Here is a 13,917-nt window from a genome sequence, read left to right as displayed (position 1 = left end):
ATACAGCTTTCGTCGGACGTCGTCGTCGTCGCCGCCGCCGCCGCCTCCTCAGAAGGTAGGGTCGGGGAAAGGTGGCCTGCAAGCTGAGCACCTGCCCGCCGGGCTCCTTGGAGGCCTTTGGAGCTACCACCAGGGGGCGGTTGGCTGGCGGGCAAGGGCCAGGCCCAGGCCCAGGCCCAGGCCCAGGCCGCCGACAAAGACAACCGTGACGATGACGAGGAGGATGACGTTCGTGGCCCGCCCGCCGAGCTGTGGCCCTGGGGCATTTGTGGTCTCTGCCTGCCTGTTGCAGGGCCAGGGACGGGGAGGACGCAGGCGACTGGCCAGGGGAGGCAGGGCTCTGGGGGATGCAGCGTGGTGGGGAAGGGGGTTGCGGGCGAGCGTGAAGGGAAGGGAGCGGAGGGCTTGGCTGTGCTCGCCAGGCCTGCGGAGGGGCGCAGGGCTGGGAGGGACCCTGTGCCAGGGCCTAGCTGGGCATACTTACCTGGCAGGGGAAGCACCGTGACCACGTAGGCGGGCTACCCAGGGCGAGGCCTGCCCCTTGCACTCCGGGCATGCTGACCCCTGCGATTTCCCCAAATGCGGGAAACTCGACTGCATAATTTGTGGTAGTGGGGGACTGCGTGCGCGCTTTCCCCCGCCTGCCTTGCTTGCGCGGTGCTAAAAGCAGCAGTGGAGGGTGGGACCGGCCCCGGCCTTGCAGAGACTGGCTCTTGGCATGTGGTACGGCACAGGGCAGGATACAGCTTTCGTCGGACGTCGTCGTCGCCGCCGCCGCCGCCTCCTCAGAAGGTAGGGTCAGGGAAAGGTGGCCTGCAAGCTGAGCACCCGCCCGCCGGGCTCCTTGGAGGCCTTTGCAGCTGCCACCAGGGGGCGGCTGGCTGACTGGCAAGGGACAGGCCCAGGCCCAGGCCCAGGCACAAGACCAAGACCAAGACCAAGACCAGGCCCAGGCCCAGGCCCAGGCCCAGGCCGCCGACAAAGACAACCGTGACGATGACGAGGAGGATGACGTTCGTGGCCCGCCCGCCGAGCTGTGGCCCTGGGGCATTTGTGGTCTCTGCCTGCCTGTTGCAGGGCCAGGGACGGGGAGGACGCAGGCGACTGGCCAGGGGAGGCAGGGCTCTGGGGGATGCAGCGTGGTGGGGAAGGGGGTTGCGGGCGAGCGTGAAGGGAAGGGAGCGGAGGGCTTGGCTGTGCTCGCCAGGCCTGCGGAGGGGCGCAGGGCTGGGAGGGACCCTGTGCCAGGGCCTAGCTGGGCATACTTACCTGGCAGGGGAAGCACCGTGACCACGTAGGCGGGCTACCCAGGGCGAGGCCTGCCCCTTGCACTCCGGGCATGCTGACCCCTGCGATTTCCCCAAATGCGGGAAACTCGACTGCATAATTTGTGGTAGTGGGGGACTGCGTGCGCGCTTTCCCCCGCCTGCCTTGCTTGCGCGATGCTAAAAGCAGCAGTGGAGGGTGGGACCGGCCCCGGCCTTGCAGAGACTGGCTCTTGGCATGTGGCACGGCACAGGGCAGGATACAGCTTTCGTCGGACGTCGTCGTCGCCGCCGCCGCCGCCTCCTCAGAAGGTAGGGTCGGGGAAAGGTGGCCTGCAAGCTGAGCACCCGCCCGCCGGGCTCCTTGGAGGCCTTTGGAGCTACCACCAGGGGGCGGTTGGCTGGCGGGCAAGGGCCAGGCCCAGGCCCAGGCCCAGGCCCAGGCCGCCCACAAAGACAACCTTGACGATGACGAGGAGGATGACGTTCGTGGCCCGCCCGCCGAGCTGTGGCCCTGGGGCATTTGTGGTCTCTGCCTGCCTGTTGCAGGGCCAGGGACGGGGAGGACGCAGGCGACTGGCCAGGGGAGGCAGGGCTCTGGGGGATGCAGCGTGGTGGGGAAGGGGGTTGCGGGCGAGCGTGAAGGGAAGGGAGCGGAGGGCTTGGCTGTGCTCGCCAGGCCTGCGGAGGGGCGCAGGGCTGGGAGGGACCCTGTGCCAGGGCCTAGCTGGGCATACTTACCTGGCAGGGGAAGCACCGTGACCACGTAGGCGGGCTACCCAGGGCGAGGCCTGCCCCTTGCACTCCGGGCATGCTGACCCCTGCGATTTCCCCAAATGCGGGAAACTCGACTGCATAATTTGTGGTAGTGGGGGACTGCGTGCGCGCTTTCCCCCGCCTGCCTTGCTTGCGCGGTGCTAAAAGCAGCAGTGGAGGGTGGGACCGGCCCCGGCCTTGCAGAGACTGGCTCTTGGCATGTGGTACGGCACAGAGCAGGATACAGCTTTCGTCGGACGTCGTCGTCGCCGCCGCCGCCGCCTCCTCAGAAGGTAGGGTCGGGGAAAGGTGGCCTGCAAGCTGAGCACCCGCCCGCCGGGCTCCTTGGAGGCCTTTGCAGCTGCCACCAGGGGGCGGCTGGCTGACTGGCAAGGGCCAGGCCCAGGCTCAGGCCCAGGCCCAAGACCAAGACCAAGACCAGGCCCAGGCCCAGGCCCAGGCCCAGGCCCAGGCCGCCGACAAAGACAACCGTGACGATGACGAGGAGGATGACGTTCGTGGCCCGCCCGCCGAGCTGTGGCCCTGGGGCATTTGTGGTCTCTGCCTGCCTGTTGCAGGGCCAGGGACGGGGAGGACGCAGGCGACTGGCCAGGGGAGGCAGGGCTCTGGGGGATGCAGCGTGGTGGGGAAGGGGGTTGCGGGCGAGCGTGAAGGGAAGGGAGCGGAGGGCTTGGCTGTGCTCGCCAGGCCTGCGGAGGGGCGCAGGGCTGGGAGGGACCCTGTGCCAGGGCCTAGCTGGGCATACTTACCTGGCAGGGGAAGCACCGTGACCACGTAGGCGGGCTACCCAGGGCGAGGCCTGCCCCTTGCACTCCGGGCATGCTGACCCCTGCGATTTCCCCAAATGCGGGAAACTCGACTGCATAATTTGTGGTAGTGGGGGACTGCGTGCGCGCTTTCCCCCGCCTGCCTTGCTTGCGCGATGCTAAAAGCAGCAGTGGAGGGTGGGACCGGCCCCGGCCTTGCAGAGACTGGCTCTTGGCATGTGGCACGGCACAGGGCAGGATACAGCTTTCGTCGGACGTCGTCGTGGCCGCCGCCGCCGCCTCCTCAGAAGGTAGGGTCGGGGAAAGGTGGCCTGCAAGCTGAGCACCCGCCCGCCGGGCTCCTTGGAGGCCTTTGGAGCTACCACCAGGGGGCGGTTGGCTGGCGGGCAAGGGCCAGGCCCAGGCCCAGGCCCAGGCCCAGGCCGCCGACAAAGACAACCGTGACGATGACGAGGAGGATGACGTTCGTGGCCCGCCCGCCGAGCTGTGGCCCTGGGGCATTTGTGGTCTCTGCCTGCCTGTTGCAGGGCCAGGGACGGGGAGGACGCAGGCGACTGGCCAGGGGAGGCAGGGCTCTGGGGGATGCAGCGTGGTGGGGAAGGGGGTTGCGGGCGAGCGTGAAGGGAAGGGAGCGGAGGGCTTGGCTGTGCTCGCCAGGCCTGCGGAGGGGCGCAGGGCTGGGAGGGACCCTGTGCCAGGGCCTAGCTGGGCATACTTACCTGGCAGGGGAAGCACCGTGACCACGTAGGCGGGCTACCCAGGGCGAGGCCTGCCCCTTGCACTCCGGGCATGCTGACCCCTGCGATTTCCCCAAATGCGGGAAACTCGACTGCATAATTTGTGGTAGTGGGGGACTGCGTGCGCGCTTTCCCCCGCCTGCCTTGCTTGCGCGGTGCTAAAAGCAGCAGTGGAGGGTGGGACCGGCCCCGGCCTTGCAGAGACTGGCTCTTGGCATGTGGTACGGCACAGAGCAGGATACAGCTTTGGTCGGACGTCGTCGTGGCCGCCGCCGCCGCCTCCTCAGAAGGTAGGGTCGGGGAAAGGTGGCCTGCAAGCTGAGCACCCGCCCGCCGGGCTCCTTGGAGGCCTTTGCAGCTGCCACCAGGGGGCGGCTGGCTGACTGGCAAGGGCCAGGCCCAGGCCCAGGCCCAGGCCCAGGCCCAAGACCAAGACCAAGACCAGGCCCAGGCCCAGGCCCAGGCCCAGGCCCAGGCCCAGGCCGCCGACAAAGACAACCGTGACGATGACGAGGAGGATGACGTTCGTGGCCCGCCCGCCGAGCTGTGGCCCTGGGGCATTTGTGGTCTCTGCCTGCCTGTTGCAGGGCCAGGGACGGGGAGGACGCAGGCGACTGGCCAGGGGAGGCAGGGCTCTGGGGGATGCAGCGTGGTGGGGAAGGGGGTTGCGGGCGAGCGTGAAGGGAAGGGAGCGGAGGGCTTGGCTGTGCTCGCCAGGCCTGCGGAGGGGCGCAGGGCTGGGAGGGACCCTGTGCCAGGGCCTAGCTGGGCATACTTACCTGGCAGGGGAAGCACCGTGACCACGTAGGCGGGCTACCCAGGGCGAGGCCTGCCCCTTGCACTCCGGGCATGCTGACCCCTGCGATTTCCCCAAATGCGGGAAACTCGACTGCATAATTTGTGGTAGTGGGGGACTGCGTGCGCGCTTTCCCCCGCCTGCCTTGCTTGCGCGATGCTAAAAGCAGCAGTGGAGGGTGGGACCGGCCCCGGCCTTGCAGAGACTGGCTCTTGGCATGTGGCACGGCACAGGGCAGGATACAGCTTTCGTCGGACGTCGTCGTCGCCGCCGCCGCCGCCTCCTCAGAAGGTAGGGTCGGGGAAAGGTGGCCTGCAAGCTGAGCACCCGCCCGCCGGGCTCCTTGGAGGCCTTTGGAGCTACCACCAGGGGGCGGTTGGCTGGCGGGCAAGGGCCAGGCCCAGGCCCAGGCCCAGGCCCAGGCCGCCGACAAAGACAAGCTTGACGATGACGAGGAGGATGACGTTCGTGGCCCGCCCGCCGAGCTGTGGCCCTGGGGCATTTGTGGTCTCTGCCTGCCTGTTGCAGGGCCAGGGACGGGGAGGACGCAGGCGACTGGCCAGGGGAGGCAGGGCTCTGGGGGATGCAGCGTGGTGGGGAAGGGGGTTGCGGGCGAGCGTGAAGGGAAGGGAGCGGAGGGCTTGGCTGTGCTCGCCAGGCCTGCGGAGGGGCGCAGGGCTGGGAGGGACCCTGTGCCAGGGCCTAGCTGGGCATACTTACCTGGCAGGGGAAGCACCGTGACCACGTAGGCGGGCTACCCAGGGCGAGGCCTGCCCCTTGCACTCCGGGCATGCTGACCCCTGCGATTTCCCCAAATGCGGGAAACTCGACTGCATAATTTGTGGTAGTGGGGGACTGCGTGCGCGCTTTCCCCCGCCTGCCTTGCTTGCGCGGTGCTAAAAGCAGCAGTGGAGGGTGGGACCGGCCCCGGCCTTGCAGAGACTGGCTCTTGGCATGTGGTACGGCACAGAGCAGGATACAGCTTTCGTCGGACGTCGTCGTCGCCGCCGCCGCCGCCTCCTCAGAAGGTAGGGTCGGGGAAAGGTGGCCTGCAAGCTGAGCACCCGCCCGCCGGGCTCCTTGGAGGCCTTTGCAGCTGCCACCAGGGGGCGGCTGGCTGACTGGCAAGGGCCAGGCCCAGGCTCAGGCCCAGGCCCAAGACCAAGACCAAGACCAGGCCCAGGCCCAGGCCCAGGCCCAGGCCCAGGCCGCCGACAAAGACAACCGTGACGATGACGAGGAGGATGACGTTCGTGGCCCGCCCGCCGAGCTGTGGCCCTGGGGCATTTGTGGTCTCTGCCTGCCTGTTGCAGGGCCAGGGACGGGGAGGACGCAGGCGACTGGCCAGGGGAGGCAGGGCTCTGGGGGATGCAGCGTGGTGGGGAAGGGGGTTGCGGGCGAGCGTGAAGGGAAGGGAGCGGAGGGCTTGGCTGTGCTCGCCAGGCCTGCGGAGGGGCGCAGGGCTGGGAGGGACCCTGTGCCAGGGCCTAGCTGGGCATACTTACCTGGCAGGGGAAGCACCGTGACCACGTAGGCGGGCTACCCAGGGCGAGGCCTGCCCCTTGCACTCCGGGCATGCTGACCCCTGCGATTTCCCCAAATGCGGGAAACTCGACTGCATAATTTGTGGTAGTGGGGGACTGCGTGCGCGCTTTCCCCCGCCTGCCTTGCTTGCGCGATGCTAAAAGCAGCAGTGGCGGGTGGGACCGGCCCCGGCCTTGCAGAGACTGGCTCTTGGCATGTGGCACGGCACAGGGCAGGATACAGCTTTCGTCGGACGTCGTCGTCGCCGCCGCCGCCGCCTCCTCAGAAGGTAGGGTCGGGGAAAGGTGGCCTGCAAGCTGAGCACCCGCCCGCCGGGCTCCTTGGAGGCCTTTGGAGCTACCACCAGGGGGCGGTTGGCTGGCGGGCAAGGGCCAGGCCCAGGCCCAGGCCCAGGCCCAGGCCGCCCACAAAGACAACCTTGACGATGACGAGGAGGATGACGTTCGTGGCCCGCCCGCCGAGCTGTGGCCCTGGGGCATTTGTGGTCTCTGCCTGCCTGTTGCAGGGCCAGGGACGGGGAGGACGCAGGCGACTGGCCAGGGGAGGCAGGGCTCTGGGGGATGCAGCGTGGTGGGGAAGGGGGTTGCGGGCGAGCGTGAAGGGAAGGGAGCGGAGGGCTTGGCTGTGCTCGCCAGGCCTGCGGAGGGGCGCAGGGCTGGGAGGGACCCTGTGCCAGGGCCTAGCTGGGCATACTTACCTGGCAGAGGAAGCACCGTGACCACGTAGGCGGGCTACCCAGGGCGAGGCCTGCCCCTTGCACTCCGGGCATGCTGACCCCTGCGATTTCCCCAAATGCGGGAAACTCGACTGCATAATTTGTGGTAGTGGGGGACTGCGTGCGCGCTTTCCCCCGCCTGCCTTGCTTGCGCGGTGCTAAAAGCAGCAGTGGAGGGTGGGACCGGCCCCGGCCTTGCAGAGACTGGCTCTTGGCATGTGGTACGGCACAGAGCAGGATACAGCTTTGGTCGGACGTCGTCGTGGCCGCCGCCGCCGCCTCCTCAGAAGGTAGGGTCGGGGAAAGGTGGCCTGCAAGCTGAGCACCCGCCCGCCGGGCTCCTTGGAGGCCTTTGCAGCTGCCACCAGGGGGCGGCTGGCTGACTGGCAAGGGCCAGGCCCAGGCCCAGGCCCAGGCCCAAGACCAAGACCAAGACCAGGCCCAGGCCCAGGCCCAGGCCCAGGCCCAGGCCGCCGACAAAGACAACCGTGACGATGACGAGGAGGATGACGTTCATGGCCCGCCCGCCGAGCTGTGGCCCTGGGGCATTTGTGGTCTCTGCCTGCCTGTTGCAGGGCCAGGGACGGGGAGGACGCAGGCGACTGGCCAGGGGAGGCAGGGCTCTGGGGGATGCAGCGTGGTGGGGAAGGGGGTTGCGGGCGAGCGTGAAGGGAAGGGAGCGGAGGGCTTGGCTGTGCTCGCCAGGCTTGCGGAGGGGCGCAGGGCTGGGAGGGACCCTGTGCCAGGGCCTAGCTGGGCATACTTACCTGGCAGGGGAAGCACCGTGACCACGTAGGCGGGCTACCCAGGGCGAGGCCTGCCCCTTGCACTCCGGGCATGCTGACCCCTGCGATTTCCCCAAATGCGGGAAACTCGACTGCATAATTTGTGGTAGTGGGGGACTGCGTGCGCGCTTTCCCCCGCCTGCCTTGCTTGCGCGATGCTAAAAGCAGCAGTGGCGGGTGGGACCGGCCCCGGCCTTGCAGAGACTGGCTCTTGGCATGTGGCACGGCACAGGGCAGGATACAGCTTTCGTCGGACGTCGCCGCCGCCGCCGCCTCCTCAGAAGGTAGGGTCGGGGAAAGGTGGCCTGCAAGCTGAGCACCCGCCCGCCGGGCTCCTTGGAGGCCTTTGGAGCTACCACCAGGGGGCGGTTGGCTGGCGGGCAAGGGCCAGGCCCAGGCCCAGGCCCAGGCCCAGGCCGCCCACAAAGACAACCTTGACGATGACGAGGAGGATGACGTTCGTGGCCCGCCCGCCGAGCTGTGGCCCTGGGGCATTTGTGGTCTCTGCCTGCCTGTTGCAGGGCCAGGGACGGGGAGGACGCAGGCGACTAGCCAGGGGAGGCAGGGCTCTGGGGGATGCAGCGTGGTGGGGAAGGGGGTTGCGGGCGAGCGTGAAGGGAAGGGAGCGGAGGGCTTGGCTGTGCTCGCCAGGCCTGCGGAGGGGCGCAGGGCTGGGAGGGACCCTGTGCCAGGGCCTAGCTGGGCATACTTACCTGGCAGGGGAAGCACCGTGACCACGTAGGCGGGCTACCCAGGGCGAGGCCTGCCCCTTGCACTCCGGGCATGCTGACCCCTGCGATTTCCCCAAATGCGGGAAACTCGACTGCATAATTTGTGGTAGTGGGGGACTGCGTGCGCGCTTTCCCCCGCCTGCCTTGCTTGCGCGGTGCTAAAAGCAGCAGTGGAGGGTGGGACCGGCCCTGGCCTTGCAGAGACTGGCTTTTGGCATGTGGTACGGCACAGAGCAGGATACAGCTTTCGTCGGACGTCGTCGTCGCCGCCGCCGCCGCCTCCTCAGAAGGTAGGGTCGGGGAAAGGTGGCCTGCAAGCTGAGCACCCGCCCGCCGGGCTCCTTGGAGGCCTTTGCAGCTGCCACCAGGGGGCGGCTGGCTGACTGGCAAGGGCCAGGCCCAGGCCCAGGCCCAGGCCCAAGACCAAGACCAAGACCAAGACCAGGCCCAGGCCCAGGCCCAGGCCCAGGCCGCCGACAAAGACAACCGTGACGATGACGAGGAGGATGACGTTCGTGGCCCGCCCGCCGAGCTGTGGCCCTGGGGCATTTGTGGTCTCTGCCTGCCTGTTGCAGGGCCAGGGACGGGGAGGACGCAGGCGACTGGCCAGGGGAGGCAGGGCTCTGGGGGATGCAGCGTGGTGGGGAAGGGGGTTGCGGGCGAGCGTGAAGGGAAGGGAGCGGAGGGCTTGGCTGTGCTCGCCAGGCCTGCGGAGGGGCGCAGGGCTGGGAGGGACCCTGTGCCAGGGCCTAGCTGGGCATACTTACCTGGCAGGGGAAGCACCGTGACCACGTAGGCGGGCTACCCAGGGCGAGGCCTGCCCCTTGCACTCCGGGCATGCTGACCCCTGCGATTTCCCCAAATGCGGGAAACTCGACTGCATAATTTGTGGTAGTGGGGGACTGCGTGCGCGCTTTCCCCCGCCTGCCTTGCTTGCGCGGTGCTAAAAGCAGCAGTGGAGGGTGGGACCGGCCCCGGCCTTGCAGAGACTGGCTCTTGGCATGTGGCACGGCACAGGGCAGGATACAGCTTTCGTCGGACGTCGTCGTCGCCGCCGCCGCCGCCTCCTCAGAAGGTAGGGTCGGGGAAAGGTGGCCTGCAAGCTGAGCACCCGCCCGCCGGGCTCCTTGGAGGCCTTTGGAGCTACCACCAGGGGGCGGTTGGCTGGCGGGCAAGGGCCAGGCCCAGGCCCAGGCCCAGGCCCAGGCCGCCCACAAAGACAACCTTGACGATGACGAGGAGGATGACGTTCGTGGCCCGCCCGCCGAGCTGTGGCCCTGGGGCATTTGTGGTCTCTGCCTGCCTGTTGCAGGGCCAGGGACGGGGAGGACGCAGGCGACTAGCCAGGGGAGGCAGGGCTCTGGGGGATGCAGCGTGGTGGGGAAGGGGGTTGCGGGCGAGCGTGAAGGGAAGGGAGCGGAGGGCTTGGCTGTGCTCGCCAGGCCTGCGGAGGGGCGCAGGGCTGGGAGGGACCCTGTGCCAGGGCCTAGCTGGGCATACTTACCTGGCAGGGGAAGCACCGTGACCACGTAGGCGGGCTACCCAGGGCGAGGCCTGCCCCTTGCACTCCGGGCATGCTGAGCCCTGCGATTTCCCCAAATGCGGGAAACTCGACTGCATAATTTGTGGTAGTGGGGGACTGCGTGCGCGCTTTCCCCCGCCTGCCTTGCTTGCGCGGTGCTAAAAGCAGCAGTGGAGGGTGGGACCGGCCCCGGCCTTGCAGAGACTGGCTTTTGGCATGTGGTACGGCACAGAGCAGGATACAGCTTTCGTCGGACGTCGTCGTCGCCGCCGCCGCCGCCTCCTCAGAAGGTAGGGTCGGGGAAAGGTGGCCTGCAAGCTGAGCACCCGCCCGCCGGGCTCCTTGGAGGCCTTTGCAGCTGCCACCAGGGGGCGGCTGGCTGACTGGCAAGGGCCAGGCCCAGGCCCAGGCCCAGGCCCAAGACCAAGACCAAGACCAAGACCAGGCCCAGGCCCAGGCCCAGGCCCAGGCCGCCGACAAAGACAACCGTGACGATGACGAGGAGGATGACGTTCGTGGCCCGCCCGCCGAGCTGTGGCCCTGGGGCATTTGTGGTCTCTGCCTGCCTGTTGCAGGGCCAGGGACGGGGAGGACGCAGGCGACTGGCCAGGGGAGGCAGGGCTCTGGGGGATGCAGCGTGGTGGGGAAGGGGGTTGCGGGCGAGCGTGAAGGGAAGGGAGCGGAGGGCTTGGCTGTGCTCGCCAGGCCTGCGGAGGGGCGCAGGGCTGGGAGGGACCCTGTGCCAGGGCCTAGCTGGGCATACTTACCTGGCAGGGGAAGCACCGTGACCACGTAGGCGGGCTACCCAGGGCGAGGCCTGCCCCTTGCACTCCGGGCATGCTGACCCCTGCGATTTCCCCAAATGCGGGAAACTCGACTGCATAATTTGTGGTAGTGGGGGACTGCGTGCGCGCTTTCCCCCGCCTGCCTTGCTTGCGCGGTGCTAAAAGCAGCAGTGGAGGGTGGGACCGGCCCCGGCCTTGCAGAGACTGGCTCTTGGCATGTGGCACGGCACAGGGCAGGATACAGCTTTCGTCGGACGTCGTCGTCGCCGCCGCCGCCGCCTCCTCAGAAGGTAGGGTCGGGGAAAGGTGGCCTGCAAGCTGAGCACCCGCCCGCCGGGCTCCTTGGAGGCCTTTGGAGCTACCACCAGGGGGCGGTTGGCTGGCGGGCAAGGGCCAGGCCCAGGCCCAGGCCCAGGCCCAGGCCGCCCACAAAGACAACCGTGACGATGACGAGGAGGATGACGTTCGTGGCCCGCCCGCCGAGCTGTGGCCCTGGGGCATTTGTGGTCTCTGCCTGCCTGTTGCAGGGCCAGGGACGGGGAGGACGCAGGCGACTGGCCAGGGGAGGCAGGGCTCTGGGGGATGCAGCGTGGTGGGGAAGGGGGTTGCGGGCGAGCGTGAAGGGAAGGGAGCGGAGGGCTTGGCTGTGCTCGCCAGGCCTGCGGAGGGGCGCAGGGCTGGGAGGGACCCTGTGCCAGGGCCTAGCTGGGCATACTTATCTGGCAGAGGAAGCACCGTGACCACGTAGGCGGGCTACCCAGGGCAAGGCCTGCCCCTTGCACTCCGGGCATGCTGACCCCTGCGATTTCCCCAAATGCGGGAAACTCGACTGCATAATTTGTGGTAGTGGGGGACTGCGTGCGCGCTTTCCCCCGCCTGCCTTGCTTGCGCGGTGCTAAAAGCAGCAGTGGAGGGTGGGACCGGCCCTGGCCTTGCAGAGACTGGCTTTTGGCATGTGGTACGGCACAGAGCAGGATACAGCTTTCGTCGGACGTCGTCGTCGCCGCCGCCGCCGCCTCCTCAGAAGGTAGGGTCGGGGAAAGGTGGCCTGCAAGCTGAGCACCCGCCCGCCGGGCTCCTTGGAGGCCTTTGCAGCTGCCACCAGGGGGCGGCTGGCTGACTGGCAAGGGCCAGGCCCAGGCCCAGGACCAGGCCCAAGACCAAGACCAAGACCAGGCCCAGGCCCAGGCCCAGGCCCAGGCCCAGGCCGCCGACAAAGACAACCGTGACGATGACGAGGAGGATGACGTTCGTGGCCCGCCCGCCGAGCTGTGGCCCTGGGGCATTTGTGGTCTCTGCCTGCCTGTTGCAGGGCCAGGGACGGGGAGGACGCAGGCGACTGGCCAGGGGAGGCAGGGCTCTGGGGGATGCAGCGTGGTGGGGAAGGGGGTTGCGGGCGAGCGTGAAGGGAAGGGAGCGGAGGGCTTGGCTGTGCTCGCCAGGCCTGCGGAGGGGCGCAGGGCTGGGAGGGACCCTGTGCCAGGGCCTAGCTGGGCATACTTACCTGGCAGGGGAAGCACCGTGACCACGTAGGCGGGCTACCCAGGGTGAGGCCTGCCCCTTGCACTCCGGGCATGCTGACCCCTGCGATTTCCCCAAATGCGGGAAACTCGACTGCATAATTTGTGGTAGTGGGGGACTGCGTGCGCGCTTTCCCCCGCCTGCCTTGCTTGCGCGATGCTAAAAGCAGCAGTGGAGGGTGGGACCGGCCCCGGCGTTGCAGAGACTGGCTCTTGGCATGTGGCACGGCACAGGGCAGGATACAGCTTTCGTCGGACGTCGTCGTCGCCGCCGCCGCCGCCTCCTCAGAAGGTAGGGTCGGGGAAAGGTGGCCTGCAAGCTGAGCACCCGCCCGCCGGGCTCCTTGGAGGCCTTTGGAGCTACCACCAGGGGGCGGTTGGCTGGCGGGCAAGGGCCAGGCCCAGGCCCAGGCCCAGGCCCAGGCCGCCCACAAAGACAACCTTGACGATGACGAGGAGGATGACGTTCGTGGCCCGCCCGCCGAGCTGTGGCCCTGGGGCATTTGTGGTCTCTGCCTGCCTGTTGCAGGGCCAGGGACGGGGAGGACGCAGGCGACTGGCCAGGGGAGGCAGGGCTCTGGGGGATGCAGCGTGGTGGGGAAGGGGGTTGCGGGCGAGCGTGAAGGGAAGGGAGCGGAGGGCTTGGCTGTGCTCGCCAGGCCTGCGGAGGGGCGCAGGGCTGGGAGGGACCCTGTGCCAGGGCCTAGCTGGGCATACTTACCTGGCAGAGGAAGCACCGTGACCACGTAGGCGGGCTACCCAGGGCGAGGCCTGCCCCTTGCACTCCGGGCATGCTGACCCCTGCGATTTCCCCAAATGCGGGAAACTCGACTGCATAATTTGTGGTAGTGGGGGACTGCGTGCGCGCTTTCCCCCGCCTGCCTTGCTTGCGCGGTGCTAAAAGCAGCAGTGGAGGGTGGGACCGGCCCCGGCCTTGCAGAGACTGGCTCTTGGCATGTGGTACGGCACAGAGCAGGATACAGCTTTGGTCGGACGTCGTCGTGGCCGCCGCCGCCGCCTCCTCAGAAGGTAGGGTCGGGGAAAGGTGGCCTGCAAGCTGAGCACCCGCCCGCCGGGCTCCTTGGAGGCCTTTGCAGCTGCCACCAGGGGGCGGCTGGCTGACTGGCAAGGGCCAGGCCCAGGCCCAGGCCCAGGCCCAAGACCAAGACCAAGACCAGGCCCAGGCCCAGGCCCAGGCCCAGGCCCAGGCCGCCGACAAAGACAACCGTGACGATGACGAGGAGGATGACGTTCGTGGCCCGCCCGCCGAGCTGTGGCCCTGGGGCATTTGTGGTCTCTGCCTGCCTGTTGCAGGGCCAGGGACGGGGAGGACGCAGGCGACTGGCCAGGGGAGGCAGGGCTCTGGGGGATGCAGCGTGGTGGGGAAGGGGGTTGCGGGCGAGCGTGAAGGGAAGGGAGCGGAGGGCTTGGCTGTGCTCGCCAGGCCTGCGGAGGGGCGCAGGGCTGGGAGGGACCCTGTGCCAGGGCCTAGCTGGGCATACTTACCTGGCAGGGGAAGCACCGTGACCACGTAGGCGGGCTACCCAGGGCGAGGCCTGCCCCTTGCACTCCGGGCATGCTGACCCCTGCGATTTCCCCAAATGCGGGAAACTCGACTGCATAATTTGTGGTAGTGGGGGACTGCGTGCGCGCTTTCCCCCGCCTGCCTTGCTTGCGCGATGCTAAAAGCAGCAGTGGAGGGTGGGACCGGCCCCGGCCTTGCAGAGACTGGCTCTTGGCATGTGGCACGGCACAGGGCAGGATACAGCTTTCGACGGACGTCGTCGTCGCCGCCGCCGCCGCCTCCTCAGAAGGTAGGGTCGGGGAAAGGTGGCCTGCAAGCTGAGCACCCGCCCGCCGGGCTCCTTGGAGGCCTTTGGAGCTACCACCAGGGGGCGGTTGGCTGGCGGGCAAGGGCCAGGCCCAGGCCCAGGCCCAGGCCGCCCACAAAGACAACCTTGACGATGACGAG

General features: G+C 68.5%; 18 non-coding genes across 18 annotated transcripts; all 18 read left to right on the top strand.

Moving 5' to 3' along the window:
• Positions 1 to 476: 476 nt before the first annotated feature.
• On the top strand, positions 477 to 640 carry LOC132245168 (U1 spliceosomal RNA). Its single transcript, XR_009457000.1, has one exon. It is a non-coding gene; the product is annotated as a U1 spliceosomal RNA (small nuclear RNA).
• A 621-nt stretch (positions 641 to 1,261) lies between these two features.
• On the top strand, positions 1,262 to 1,425 carry LOC132245167 (U1 spliceosomal RNA). The gene has a single exon (XR_009456999.1). It is a non-coding gene; the product is annotated as a U1 spliceosomal RNA (small nuclear RNA).
• Positions 1,426 to 1,998: 573 nt separating this feature from the next.
• On the top strand, positions 1,999 to 2,162 carry LOC132245166 (U1 spliceosomal RNA). Its single transcript, XR_009456998.1, has one exon. It is a non-coding gene; the product is annotated as a U1 spliceosomal RNA (small nuclear RNA).
• A 621-nt stretch (positions 2,163 to 2,783) lies between these two features.
• LOC132245165 (U1 spliceosomal RNA) lies at positions 2,784 to 2,947 on the top strand. Its single transcript, XR_009456997.1, has one exon. It is a non-coding gene; the product is annotated as a U1 spliceosomal RNA (small nuclear RNA).
• A 573-nt stretch (positions 2,948 to 3,520) lies between these two features.
• On the top strand, positions 3,521 to 3,684 carry LOC132245164 (U1 spliceosomal RNA). Its single transcript, XR_009456996.1, has one exon. It is a non-coding gene; the product is annotated as a U1 spliceosomal RNA (small nuclear RNA).
• Positions 3,685 to 4,317: 633 nt separating this feature from the next.
• Positions 4,318 to 4,481, top strand: LOC132245163 (U1 spliceosomal RNA). The gene has a single exon (XR_009456995.1). It is a non-coding gene; the product is annotated as a U1 spliceosomal RNA (small nuclear RNA).
• Positions 4,482 to 5,054: 573 nt separating this feature from the next.
• On the top strand, positions 5,055 to 5,218 carry LOC132245162 (U1 spliceosomal RNA). The gene has a single exon (XR_009456994.1). It is a non-coding gene; the product is annotated as a U1 spliceosomal RNA (small nuclear RNA).
• Positions 5,219 to 5,839: 621 nt separating this feature from the next.
• On the top strand, positions 5,840 to 6,003 carry LOC132245161 (U1 spliceosomal RNA). Its single transcript, XR_009456993.1, has one exon. It is a non-coding gene; the product is annotated as a U1 spliceosomal RNA (small nuclear RNA).
• Positions 6,004 to 6,576: 573 nt separating this feature from the next.
• On the top strand, positions 6,577 to 6,740 carry LOC132245192 (U1 spliceosomal RNA). The gene has a single exon (XR_009457024.1). It is a non-coding gene; the product is annotated as a U1 spliceosomal RNA (small nuclear RNA).
• Positions 6,741 to 7,361: 621 nt separating this feature from the next.
• On the top strand, positions 7,362 to 7,525 carry LOC132245159 (U1 spliceosomal RNA). The gene has a single exon (XR_009456991.1). It is a non-coding gene; the product is annotated as a U1 spliceosomal RNA (small nuclear RNA).
• Positions 7,526 to 8,092: 567 nt separating this feature from the next.
• LOC132245158 (U1 spliceosomal RNA) lies at positions 8,093 to 8,256 on the top strand. The gene has a single exon (XR_009456990.1). It is a non-coding gene; the product is annotated as a U1 spliceosomal RNA (small nuclear RNA).
• Positions 8,257 to 8,877: 621 nt separating this feature from the next.
• LOC132245157 (U1 spliceosomal RNA) lies at positions 8,878 to 9,041 on the top strand. The gene has a single exon (XR_009456989.1). It is a non-coding gene; the product is annotated as a U1 spliceosomal RNA (small nuclear RNA).
• A 573-nt stretch (positions 9,042 to 9,614) lies between these two features.
• On the top strand, positions 9,615 to 9,778 carry LOC132245209 (U1 spliceosomal RNA). Its single transcript, XR_009457041.1, has one exon. It is a non-coding gene; the product is annotated as a U1 spliceosomal RNA (small nuclear RNA).
• A 621-nt stretch (positions 9,779 to 10,399) lies between these two features.
• LOC132245156 (U1 spliceosomal RNA) lies at positions 10,400 to 10,563 on the top strand. The gene has a single exon (XR_009456988.1). It is a non-coding gene; the product is annotated as a U1 spliceosomal RNA (small nuclear RNA).
• A 573-nt stretch (positions 10,564 to 11,136) lies between these two features.
• On the top strand, positions 11,137 to 11,300 carry LOC132245240 (U1 spliceosomal RNA). The gene has a single exon (XR_009457071.1). It is a non-coding gene; the product is annotated as a U1 spliceosomal RNA (small nuclear RNA).
• A 621-nt stretch (positions 11,301 to 11,921) lies between these two features.
• LOC132244965 (U1 spliceosomal RNA) lies at positions 11,922 to 12,085 on the top strand. Its single transcript, XR_009456796.1, has one exon. It is a non-coding gene; the product is annotated as a U1 spliceosomal RNA (small nuclear RNA).
• Positions 12,086 to 12,658: 573 nt separating this feature from the next.
• On the top strand, positions 12,659 to 12,822 carry LOC132245191 (U1 spliceosomal RNA). Its single transcript, XR_009457023.1, has one exon. It is a non-coding gene; the product is annotated as a U1 spliceosomal RNA (small nuclear RNA).
• A 621-nt stretch (positions 12,823 to 13,443) lies between these two features.
• LOC132245155 (U1 spliceosomal RNA) lies at positions 13,444 to 13,607 on the top strand. Its single transcript, XR_009456987.1, has one exon. It is a non-coding gene; the product is annotated as a U1 spliceosomal RNA (small nuclear RNA).
• The last annotated feature ends 310 nt before the right edge of the window (positions 13,608 to 13,917 follow it).

Source organism: Alligator mississippiensis, chromosome 14 (genome assembly GCF_030867095.1).
Source record: "Alligator mississippiensis isolate rAllMis1 chromosome 14, rAllMis1, whole genome shotgun sequence".
NCBI classification, from domain to species: domain Eukaryota; kingdom Metazoa; phylum Chordata; order Crocodylia; family Alligatoridae; genus Alligator; species Alligator mississippiensis.
The sequence above is the reverse complement of the archived record's forward strand: the minus strand, read 5'-3'. Positions and strand labels throughout refer to the sequence as shown.